The 13,362-nt window shown below is 42.0% G+C and overlaps 1 pseudogene; it reads left to right on the forward strand.

The window, feature by feature from the left end:
- Positions 1-2,974: 2,974 nt before the first annotated feature.
- Positions 2,975-4,494, forward strand: LOC126707367 (12-oxophytodienoate reductase 3-like; annotated as a pseudogene).
- The last annotated feature ends 8,868 nt before the right edge of the window (positions 4,495-13,362 follow it).

Consider the following 13,362-nt stretch of genomic DNA (forward strand, 5'->3'; position numbering starts at 1 on the left):
GCTAATGTGTTCTATCAAGTCAGTCTGACTATTATAAATGGTGAATGTGGGTTAATGAAATCGCTGAGGAAGGCTCGCATCTTCAATGTTCCGTGTGAAGGGTGATTTAAAGACTTGACTCAGCGCCTTGTTCATGGCATCATTGCCCAAGCCTTTGCAAGATGGGCTTCTGTACCTACGCCTATGGTGGTGCTCCTCTTCATAGGAAAAGGTCTTGCTGGGCAGAGTTCTAGACCTCTGTCTATAATTAGCACCATCTATCTCTTTAGAGGATGGCTCGGAGCTGGGCGGTGAACGTCTTCGCTAGCATGACGCAACTCCCTCTTCAACTCGCCGATTTCACGTTGCATGTCTCTGTCATTCTTTGCATGGGAAACATGACTCTTCCCTTGAGATTGACTTTTACCGGTATGAGCTGTGTGCACACTTCCCTCACGGCCCCCTTTCTGTTCGAGGCTCCTGCACTGATTGCCATGTTGAGAACCCCTTGACTCTGCTTGATGTAGATCAACGTCTACCTAGTATGGTCTTGCTACTACCTAGTGTGGACCTACCTCCTCCATCGTGAATGTTGTAACCGAATCTCCTTTAAATTAGATCAAGCTCTTCCCACAGACGGCGCCAATTGTAAGGACTTAAATGGGATTAGGCCCAAAATAGGATTGGGTTCTAGCCCAAGCGGCCCAAACAATAAATTTGTAAAGCGTAGATGAAAGAACTAGATTTACTCCATAAGAAAAACGATTAAATTTGGTAATTTAAGATTGTTAGACACACGTAAGATGAGAAAATCTGTCCTCGAAGCAACTCGAGGGGTTCATATTATATTGTACTTGTTTAAACAATAAGATCATACAAGAGTTCACAGTCTTCTTCTCAAATTACTTGATTTTTTCCAATCCCCTTTTTTGGTACATCTTCCTATGTTATATACTACATTCTTGGTTCCATACCTACCACACACATGTAGGTTAGATTCGGGTAACTCCTCTCTGTTCTATCCAGCACCTCCCAGAACCATCAACTAGTAGCTATAAGGCTGCTTGATCACTGTTAAGGCATCACTTTCACATTAATGCAGCCGAAGAGTTGGTTGAGAGGTATTTAATGTGGAGGTAGCAAAATTTGAAGATATTTGTTTACCCATTTTCCTTTTGCTACCCCTTATCCAACGTCCAACCCTTATTTTGATGTAACTATGAAGAAGGTCTATGATGATATGGCACTCTTACTGACCTCAGACACTAGATACCGAGATGGCTTTTCTCCTCGGACATTCATTGGACTTATCTCTTATTATCCCTACTCTTCTCTTTATTTCGTTCCCCTTATAATTTTATCTGAACATCCTCGGATGGTCCAATGTCCTCAGATTGAGCCATAAGTCCAATTAGTACAGTTTTAACAGTATCTCCTAATTAAATGGCCCCCACAAGTAATATGCTCATTGGTTGTTTCGTGATTTTTAAGAATAGAACTAATATTTTTCCAATCCTTAGTTCCTCCATTAGCTAGTTGATTTGTATTAGATTTTGAATTAAACAACTTGCAACAAAAACAAAATACTTTATCTAGGTCTTTCGAATACACTAACCATTTTCTATCATGTTTCTCCCCATTTAGTAATTTTCGAATATAATGCGTAGTAGAAAAATGTCTAGAGTTCTTATCTATAGGAAAGTTTAGATCATCAACTCTTATTGGACCATTTTCTACTAACAAATCTCTTAATTTTATATCAATAGTTTTCCATTGACTTGGATCAAAAATATTTTTAGGAATATAATTAGGTTGATCATTAATATTTTCACTCTCCTCTAAATTATTTTGAGCTTCATTATCAAGAATGGTAACATTACATGTTTGAACATTATCATGACCACCTTATTATCATTTTGTTGTATATTTTCATTATCTTCTAACTCTTTTTGATGAATTTCTTGCTCATTTATAAAACCTTCACTCAAATTTTCTGCAAGATTTTGTTTTTTACTAGTAATAAATTTGTCCATAGCTCCTTTTTGAGATTCAATTAGTTCTTCTCTGTCTCTTTTTTTTTTTAAAGTTTTTTATATCCAGATAGATATTTTCTAGTAGACATTTGTAATTAAAAAATATTTATGAATAAATGAAACACAATCTATAATAAAAAAGAAATTACAATTTAACTAGAATAATATAAATTTAATGTATAAAACAATAGAACTTGGTTTATCAAAAGCACAATTGCAACTTTACTTAATATGATCACTTTACACTTTAAACCTGCACAAATAAATTAAAATTAATATTAATACAAAGTAAATTATTCTAAATTTATAATTTTGTTATCAATACTCTTTTTTTTTTATGTAGCAGTAAACCAAATTTTTTTTTTTATAGCAAAAATGTATAGGACTCAACTAAATTGGATGATTGGATTTGGATCTACTAAGAAGTAAGACCAGCCCACTAGCAAAATGTGTAGGACTCAACTTGATAGTTGATCCACTAAGACTAAGACCCTTAGACACGCCCACTATCCCTCCATCACCATGACTCCAACCCACTAAATCTGATTTCTTAAAAAAAAAAAAGGTGTAGCACTAGGATAACTGGATCAAAAATGTGTAGGACTAGATTTCACTGTATACTTTAACTTCCATCCACATCCACTAAATCTGACTTCTTTAAAGAAAAAACAAAAACAAAACAAAATTAAGTGGGTCCATTCGGACCATTCTAGAGAAATCTAAAGAAATAAAAAAAAGAAAAGTCACATTGAGTACTTTAACTTCCATCCACATCCACTAAATCTGACTTCTTAAAAAAAAAAAAAAAATTAAGTGGATCCATTCGGACCATTCTATAGCATTCTAGAGAAATCTAAAGAAATAAAAGAAAGAAGAGTGAAGTTAAAGCAGTGCCACTAAAGAGAAAGAGTACAAGAACAACTAAACTAAAGTTAAGCAAAAAAGAAAGAGCAAAAACCCAACAGGGCCAGCACTCTGGCATCAAACCATGAAGAAGACGAAAGAGGCAAAGGAAGAGAAAACAAAAAAAAAAAAAACCTAAAATAAATCTCTGTGAACACATCAAGTCTATTGTTAACACCAATTGATGAGTAAGCCAACTAAAAATAGTGGTTTTTTTTTTTTAGAAAGATGGTGAGAGTCAGAGAGTGAGTGTTTTTTTTTTCTTCTTTCTTTTTTCTGCATTTTCTTATTTGTCTCTTCTTTCTGCCTTTTGTAATCTTTTCTTCTGCAAGCTAAAAATTTCTGCCGTTTGTAATCTTTTCTTCTATAAGCTAAAGATTTGATGATAGCCTGATGGGATTAGCCTTAATGTCACATTGTCACTTCAGCTTTTATCTCTGTGAGAAACAGGCCTTCATGGCTTGATGGGATTTGGTGATGGCCGTTTGTAAATTTTTTTTTTTTCCTAGATGAGAAAGCAATATTATATAATATATTATTACTATTTTGGGCCTCTTATAAGTGGGGGCTTTAGGCGGTAGACTAAATGGCCTGTAGCTTCAGCAGGCACTGTGTTCAACTATCATATATAATCTTCATGTAATGCAATTTATCAAAAAATATAAAAATAATCTTCATGTCATGCAGGTTTTGACGCGATTGAGATTCATGGGGCACATGGCTACCTCATCGACCAATTTTTGAAGGATGGGATAAATGATCGAACAGACGAGTATGGTGGCTCAATTGACAATCGATGCAAATTCTTATTGCAGGTGGTTAAAGCAGTAGTGGCAGCCATTGGTGCAGAACGAGATGGAGTGAGAATTTCTCCAGCAATCGATCACCTTGATACCACAGACTCAGTCCCACTTGGCCTAGGCTTGGCAGTGATTGATAGACTTAACAAACCCCAAGTAGAACTTGGCTCAAAACTCACTTATCTTCATGTGGCTCAGCCTCGATACACAGCTTATGGGCAGACAGAATCTGGAAGACCTGGCACTGAAGAGGAGGAAACTCACCAAATTAGGGCCTTCAGAAAAGCTTATCAGGGAACCTTTATCTGTAGTGGTGGCTTCACTCGAGAGCTAGGAATGCAAGCTTTGGCTCAAGATGAGGCTGATTTGATATCTTATGGTCGCCATTTTATCTCAAACCCGGACTTGGTCATAAGGTTTAAGATCAATGCACCCCTAAATAAGTACACATTAGAAAAACTTTCTATACACAGGATCCTGTTGTTGGGTACACAGACTACCCTTTTCTAAGGGAGGAAAGGAGGGATTGTCCCGCCTCTGATAGCTAGGGACATATTAGCTGAATAATTGCTTGTATGTTACTATAATAATTGCCTATGTATGCTCTTTGCATGTCTTGTTTTGGGCTTAAACTTGATATACTTTCGTTGTGGAGACTGGAGACTAAAGAGTGATAATAGTTGATAGAAGTAATTTTAAATATGCATTGTACACTACAAATTTCTGAAACAAATCTTCATTAGTTCGTGATATGGCATGGAGCTTTTTATGCACTGTAAGTCTGTAACGAACAGGAAATTTAAATCATTTGATATTGCTGGATAAAATGGGTTTGCTATTGGGTGATATGCCTCGATTTTTTAGCGATTAGTACAAATCCCCATGATATGTTATGGGGTTGTCAATTCTGTTCTAGAAATTATTTCAGTCTGTCCATTAGCACAAGATCAAATTTGAGGGGGCCCAAACACAACCAAAAAAGAATTCATGAAAATCATAAAATAACTTGAAAGCGTGGTAAACAAAAAGCAACATTTTTACTTGGTGAATATTCAAACCACATGAAGCAAAAAAACGCAAACCACGAATATTGAAAAGCTAGCTACTTGTAGCTTGTTTGAATAGGTTTATATAGACCAAGCTTAATGTAGGCTAGTTGATTTTTATCAAGTTGATTAACATCATAATCCCATATTTCTTACACAATTCGGGATCATACTGCAAATGAACTATTATCAATATCATCTGTACATGATGGTTTTTCAAAATTTTATTTGAGGATGTTTATAAATTGCTACATCAACACTAGAAATTAACATTAGCTTGACTGACATCATAATCCCATATATAACAATTAATGTTTTTAACTTTTCATTCCATTATTTATTTAATTCTAAAATTTGATTCTCTACTAATTTAGAGTTTCTACATAGGTTAAAATAAAATAATAAATATTATATCAGGACCTACCATAATTGAAAACAAGAGTATCATGAAAATATTATGTCATTTTGTGATATCCCAATACTTTCTCATAAAATGCTTTTACTTATAAGATTAAGTCATATTGCTGAGTTTTGGAGCATTCTTATACTATAAATCCTAACTGTACTCCCTCCTATCACATTAAAATTGGGTCTCACTAAGTAAATTTGTGATGAAACTCATGATTATTGTAAGCAGTGGAAGTATCATGTTGCTATATTTTAGGAGTATTGAATATTTTGAATATATAATGTATTATGATTTAATGAGGCAATGAGTTAAGGTTTTAACCTACCAAAGTCCATTCAAAGAAAATATTCTTGTTCCTCTATTCCTCATAAAAAATAGGTAAATTTCACGAGCCCATTTGGCCTCATAAAAAAAGGGGAAAAAGGTAAAATACTATTTTGGAATCTAAACTCTATCAAAAATTTGTTTTTTGTCCATAAACTTTAAAAAGTTATTGTGGGGCCCGGCCCAAAATAATGGGCTAATTAAACTACGGGCCCGTTCGAGAAGAATCCTGTCCGAGGAGAAGTCATAGCCCAAACATTATTTAAGCCCAACTGCGGTAAAAGAAACCTGTCCAAGGAGTAACTCCTCCTCGGACATTACGAAGTCCGGATCAAAAGCTCGCCCCAACCATTGCAGCTCACCCTCCGAGCATATAAAAAAGAATAAAACCCAAAATATCTCATGGAAAGCTGCCACCACCACATTAAATGTGTCACAACCACTCTCTTGGCCACATTAATGAGGAAAAGACCCCTGAACAGTGCTACCTTGGCCTCTGCAACTCACAAATGAGAGATAAGGGTGTCTGATAGGACAGGTGCTCAAGTGGGGACTTAGATGATCAACAAGTGTAAGGTTCAGATAAGAATGAGAGGCCTATATAATGTAGTGGAGTCCCTCAAAGAGAAGGACGAAAAATGTATTATCTGTACCCAGAAAATAGAATCTTCTGCTGAATATCCATTCTTGTGTTTTTGTTTCTGCAATAACATTGTCCATGCATCAGACCGACTAAGTTCACTGAGGCTAAGTTCTTTGACCCATCCTCTACAAAGATTTATTGTGTGTTGCGCCTTGGACCAAGGCCTGATCAGTAGGATTTGGACCAGGAAAATCGTGCAACTACAATTGGCGCCGTCTGTGGGAAGAACTAGGGTATCAGCTAGCACAACGGTCGAGCATGGCAGAACTAGGTCCACACCAGGAGAATCCTCGCCAGGCTAACTCCCAACAGACACAACCCGTTGAGTCCCAGAGGCAAAATAACCCTGCCAACCCAGGCGGCAGAGGGAATCGTGAGGGAAGTGTGCATACTATCCGGACGAGCCAGAGTCATACTCAGATAGGTAGTCACTTGTCCCAGAGGCGAAATAGTCATCAGGCCATACAGCGAGAGATAGATGACCTGAAAAGGAAGTTACGACGTGTGCAGCGAAAACGATCTCCCTTTGGCTCAGACGAGTCCTCTAATGCGGAGGATGCGAGTTACCGACGGAGGACAAGGACCCCCCCAAGTGAAACCTTTTCTTACGAAAGGGAACCACGCCCTGTACGGAAGTATGAGAGCCGATCCAGCAAGGGTTCGGGAAACGATGCTATGAAGAGGGCGCTGGACCAGGTTTCAAGGTCACCCTTTACGTATAAAATCGAAGAGGCTAAGCTGCCTCGATGCTTCAACCAACCAGCGTTCACCATCTATAACGGCCGAGCAGACCCGGTAGAACACGTGAGTCAGTTTAACCAAAAAATGGCAATCTACTCGCAAAATGAAGCCCTAATGTGCAAAATCTTCCCATCCAGCTTGGGATCAATGGCGATGAGGTGGTTCAACAGCTTGAAGACAAATTCCATAGGCTCATACAAGCAGCTCACTCAGGCTTTCTGCTCCCACTTTATCACAAACACCAGGGTCCCTCGACCCCTCAGTTCGCTATTGTCCTTATCCATGCACGAAGGAGAAACCCTGAAAGCATATTCGGATAGATATTGGGAGGTGTATAATGAGTTAGATGACAACCATGATGATGTTACTATCGGCACATTCAAAAGCGGTCTCCCCACCAAGCATGGCTTAAGGAAATCCCTCACTGGTAAACCAGTTGCCAACGTTCATCAGTTGATGGATAGGATCGACAAGTACAAAAGGGTGGAGGAAGATCAGCTGCAAGGAAGGGGAAAGGAGAAGGTCGCTCCTCCCAAAGCAAACGATTTTAGGTCGGAACGGTATAACCATAACCAGCCGAGGAGAGATTTTTCGAGACAGGCTGGACAGAGTAATACACAAACGGTGAATGCCGTGTTCAGGGAGCCAGTGCAACAGGTGCTGGAGAAAGTAAGGAACGAACCCTATTTCAGATGGCCAGGAAAGATGGCTGGAGACCCTTCCAAACATAACCAGAACCTGTACTGCCACTATCATCAGGACCATGGGCATACCATTGAGGATTGCAGGAATCTATGGAATCACCTAGATCAGTTGGTCCGAGAAGGGAAGTTGCGTCACCTTCTGCACCCCTCGAGCGGCCATCCCGGTCAAGCAATACAAGAATCTCGAAAGGATGTGTCCTTAAGACCCCCCACAGAAACGATACATGTCATCCTCGCCGCACCAGGAAGAACTGGACCACCCCTCCCTAGGGTACTGGCTGTTGATCGGCTCCCCTCTGAGGACAGGCAAAGGGAACCTAAAAGGTCGAAAAAGGGAAGCTCTTTGATATTGGGATTCTCGGACGAGGATAAGAGAGGAACTATTCAACCTCACGACAATGCCTTAGTGGTTACGTTAAGAATTGGAGGCTTCGATGTGAAAAGGGTGTTAGTAGACTCAGGAAATGCGGTGGAGATAATGTACCCTGATCTATACAAGGGGCTGAACTTGAAGCCGGAGGATTTGACAGCTTATGATTCCCCCCTTCTCGGCTTCGAAGGGAGAATTGTTACACTAAAGGGGCAGATCAGACTACCCATACAGACTGGGTTGGAGGTGGTGGAGGTAAATTTTATCGTGGTCGACGCTTACTCACCCTACACCGCAATAGTTGCCAGGCCATGGATCCACGCCCTAGAAGCTGTATCCTCCACACTTCACCAAAAAGTAAAATACCCATCCAGAGGACAAGTAGAAGAGATCCGAGGAGATCAGGTCGTGGCTAGGCAATGTATAGTGGCCGCCATCTTACATCGGCCCTGTGCCGAGTCCTCGGCCCCAGAGACTTATAGCAACCAGCCGCCTCGGCAGGGCAAGGCGATGGGCTAGCCGAGGAGATAAGGTGTGAAAGTTTAGATAAATTTGCTGTCAACAACGACCCGGAGAAGTTTTTTCAGGTCGGCTCTGAGTTGCCTTCTCAAGAAAAAGAGGAACTGGTCAGATTTCTCAGAGGAAATGTCGATGTGTTTGCATGGGACGCCTACGACGCCCCGGGAGTTGATCCTAGCCTTATTTGTCACTACCTGAACGTTAACCCCTCTTCCACTCCGAAGAAGCAGCCACCCCGACGCCCTTCAAAGGAACATGCTAGTGCCGTAAGAGACGAAGTGGCAAAACTGAAAAAAGCAGGGGCTATTAAAGAGGTCTTTTACCCCGAATGGTTGGCAAACACGGTGGTGGTAAGGAAGAAGACAGGGAAGTGGAGAGTCTGCGTGGACTTCACGGACCTTAACAAGGCGTGCCCAAAGGACCCATTCCCCTTACCCCGAATCGACCGATTGGTGGATGCAACCGTGGGTCACCCTCGAATGAGCTTCCTGGACGCCTTCCAGGGCTATCATCAGATACCCCTTGCGTTAGAAGACTAAGAGAAGACAGCTTTCATGACGCCCATCGGAAATTATCACTATAAGGTGATGCCGTTTGGACTAAAGAACGCAGGGTCAACCTACCAAAGGACGATGACCCGGATGTTCGAGCCACAGCTGGGCAAGATCATTGAGGTTTACATAGACGATATGGTTGTGAAGAGTAAAAGGGTGTCCGAGCACATGAAAGACCTTGAAATAATCTTCGCTATCTTAAGGGAGCACAGGTTGCAGCTGAATGCTTCCAAATGTTCATTCGGGGTCGGGTCTGGGAAATTCTTAGGGTATATGGTAACCCACAGGGGAACATAAGTAAGTCTCGATCAAATCAAAGCAATTAACAGCCTACAGGCTCCTCAGAATCCGAAGGAAGTGCAGAAGCTTACTGGCATGATTGCAGCATTAAACCGGTTCATATCGCGATCAGTGGATCGATGTTGACCTTTTTACCTCCTGATAAACAAGTGGAAAGGGTTTGAATGGTCGGAGGACTGTGTTCGGGCCTTCCAGCAACTTAAGGAATACCTGTCACGACCACCCATCATGTCCAGCCCTGAGGCAGACGAGGTGCTGTTTGCATACGTCGCTGTAGCTCCCCATGCTGTAAGCCTGGTATTGATACGGGATGATAATGGGGTGCAGCGACCGGTTTACTATGTGAGCAAATCATTACATGAGGCCGAGGTGCGATACCTACCTTTAGAAAAGACAATTCTGGCGATAGTACATGCCACCCGGAAGCTCCCTCATTACTTTCAAGCGCATACGGTCATCGTTCTAACTCAGCTTCCCCTTCGAGCGGTGCTTCAAAACGCTGACTACACAGGAAGGATCGCCATGTGGAGTGCGCTTTTGGGGGCCTTTGATATTAAATATATGCCCAGATCCTCCATCAAAGGTCAGGTCCTCGCAGACTTGGTAGCGGAGTTTACTGAACCCTCTGTAGAAACAATAACCGAGCAAAAAGACATGGATGGAAAATCGGTTGGCACAATTTCAGCAGGGGGAACCTTGCATTGGAAGGTCTATGTGGATGGCGCAGCCAACCAGAGAGGATCCGGAGTTGGAATAGTTTTAGTATCGCCAGACGGTGCTGCCATTGAAAAATCACTGAGACTCGGGTTCTCGGCTACGAACAATGAAGCCGAATACGAAGCCTTACTTCAAGGGATGACGATGGTTCAAAGATTGGGCGGAAGGGTAATAGAAGCGTTCTTGGACTCCAGATTGGTCGTCGGCCAAGTGACGGGCAAGCTGGAAGCTAGAGATGCTAGGATGCAAGAGTATCTAGGACAAGTCAAACGCCTACAGACGAGTTTTGAGTCCTTCAATCTGACGCACATTTCCAGGAGTGTAAACACCCATGCAGACTCGCTGGCCACTCTCGCCATGTCCTCGGCGCATAACCTGCCGCGAATGATCCTTGTTGAAGATCTAGTCCAGGCAAGTCCCATTAGAAGAAACTCGGCCCAGGTCCATCAGATCAGAAAGAATCCCAACTGGATGGACCCCATAAAAAACTTCCTCCAAAACGACATCCTACCGGAGGGAAAATTAGAGGCCGAGAAGATACGTAGGAATGCTCCTCGGTTCTGGCTATCAAGGGACCACAAACTATATCGGCGCTCCTACTCTGGGCCGTACCTACTCTGCATACATCCAGAAGAATCCGAGTCTCTACTTGAAGAGTTACACGAGGGAGATGGGTAGAAGAGCTCCCACACGTCTTATGGGCCTATCAGACAATGCCACGACGCTCAACCGGTGAGACCCCCTTTTCGATGACTTATGGGGCTGAGGCCGTGCTCCTAATCGAGAACAACTTTCCCACACTGAGGTCTAACTCATTTACCCCAAACAGTAATAACGAGTTATTGGGAAGAAGTCTAGACCTAGCCGAGGAAAGAAGGGAAAAAGCAACGATTCATATGGCCTATTATCACCAGAAGCTAAAACAAGGATATGATGCCAATGTTAAACTGCGACCTTTAGGTCCGGGTGATCTCGTAATGAGAAAGATTCTCGGCAGCGCAAAAAACCCCTCTTGGGGCAAGCTAGGGCCCAATTGGGAAGGACCATATCGCATCACATCCGTGACCGGGATAGGCGCTTACTATCTAGAAGATTTGGATGAAAAAACTGTACCTCGACCATGGAATGTAAATAACCTCAGAAGATATTATTATTAATGAAAATAGGCTTAGCCCATGTTTTGCTTCGTGATTATCCTGTGCCTACTGGTCTCTTTACAACTATTCATGGTTTTAAATAGAACCTAAGTCCTGCATGGCTCCTCAGACCACAGACTTAGGGGAAATTATTACTTATGACAATTTATCATAGTTTAAACAGAACCTAAGTCCTGCATGGCTCCTCGGACCACAGACTTAGGGGAAATTATTACTTATGACAATTTATCCAAGTTTTAAACAGAACCTAAGTCCTGCATGGCTCCTCGAACCACAGACTTAGGGGAAATTATTACTTATGACAATTTATCCAAGTTTTAAACAGTACCTAAGTCCTGCATGGCTCCTTGAACCACAGACTTAGGGGAAATTATTACTTATGGCAACTATTCATGGTTTTAAACAGAACCTAAGTCCTGCATGGCTCATCGGACCACAGACTTAGGGGAAATTATTACTTATGACAATTTATCCAAGTTTTAAACAGAACCTAAGTCCTGCATGGCTCCTTGGACCACAGACTTAGGGGAAATTATTACTTATGACAATTTATCCAAGTTTTAAACAGAACCTAAGTCCTGCATTGCTCCTCGGACCACAGACTTAGGGGAAATTATTACTTATGACAATTTATCCAAGTTTTAAACAGAACCTAAGTCCTGCATGGCTCCTCGGACCACAGACTTAGGGGAAATTATTACTTGTGGCAACTATTCATGGTTTTAAACAGAACCTAAGTCTTGCATGGCTCCTCGGACCACAGACTTAGGGGAAATTATTACTTATGACAATTTATCCAAGTTTTAAACAGAACCTAAGTCCTGCATGGCTCCTCAGATCACAGACTTAGGAGAAATTATTACTTATGGCAACTATTCATAGTTTTAAACAGAACCTAAGTCCTACATTGCTCCTCGGACCACAGACTTAGGGGAAATTATTACTTATGACAATTTGGGAAATTATTACTTAAGAGAAATCATTTTAAGGCGTGCGCGCAGTCTAGCATCATTGCAACCCTCATTCAAATTCGTTGCACAACGTCCTTTTTATCTCGACCGTTTATATTTACTTATGTCGTTGTAAACGTTAAATAAAGGAATGGTACTAGCATACATCAATAGGAAATGTAGAGAATATTCTATATTAATATCTCGAGGTCAATACAAAGAGAGGTCCTTACAAAAGAACACAAAACCGGACGACTCTCATCTAAAAAAAAAAGGGGGAAGTACAAAAATTAAAAACTTAAAAGCTAAGCCTTAGCAGGAGGATCCTTCTTCTACTCTGGCTGAGGAGGAGGAGCCTCGGAGATAGAGTCCGTGGCAGGATCCTTCGCTTTATCAAGCATAGGGACGGCATCAGGCACCGCCAGATCCTGCTCCGAAGCCGCTTGGGCGCCATCAGGATTCTCTCGGATCTCCTGAGGATAGAAGATGTTCTCGGGCAGTCTCAGCACCGAATCAGCAGGAATTCCTGCAGCCTCAAGGGCATGAGCCCATGAGATGCTGTAGTAGTCCCTGCACACCTCGGGGATCTCCTCGGATAGCCTGGCCTCCGTTTCTTGGACCCCGAGCTGGTGAAAAGCTTTCTTTTCAGCCTCTGCAGCCTCTCGAATCAGCTGAGCCTCCTCTTTGACCCGCCGTAGCTCATCCTCGACTTTTTGTAGGGCAGTCTTGAGATCCAGCACTGCCTGCAAGGTTGGTCTGGGTCACGTACAGCTCTTTGCGCTGATCCTCCGCTTGAGTCTCGGCACTTTTTAAACCGGCCTCTGCGCTCTTGCGCCGTTTCTCCGACTCCTTGAACTTCTCCGTGAGTTCAAGGTGATCGTGCTTGAGGTACCCCAAGGCTTTCTCCATCTCTGTCTGAGACTGGGTCTCAGCCTCAGCCTGACTGCGATTATCACGACAAAACTCCTCAGCCACAAATACCTGCTGAGTAATCTGCGAACAAAACAAGATTGGTTTAGAATTTAACAGGGTTAAATAAATTAATTTAATAAAATAGTAAAAGGGTCACTTACCATGGCTAGATCCCTTTTGAGGGATAGGAAAATCTCGGGCTGAGAGAATCGCCTGTAGGCCTCCATATCCTGAGGAATGAGTAGGGGTTGCTCCAAGGCATCAGCTACGTACCTTGCTCGGCCTCGGTTATAGTCTCGGA

Source organism: Quercus robur, chromosome 11 (genome assembly GCF_932294415.1).
Source record: "Quercus robur chromosome 11, dhQueRobu3.1, whole genome shotgun sequence".
Taxonomy (NCBI): Eukaryota; Viridiplantae; Streptophyta; class Magnoliopsida; order Fagales; family Fagaceae; genus Quercus; species Quercus robur.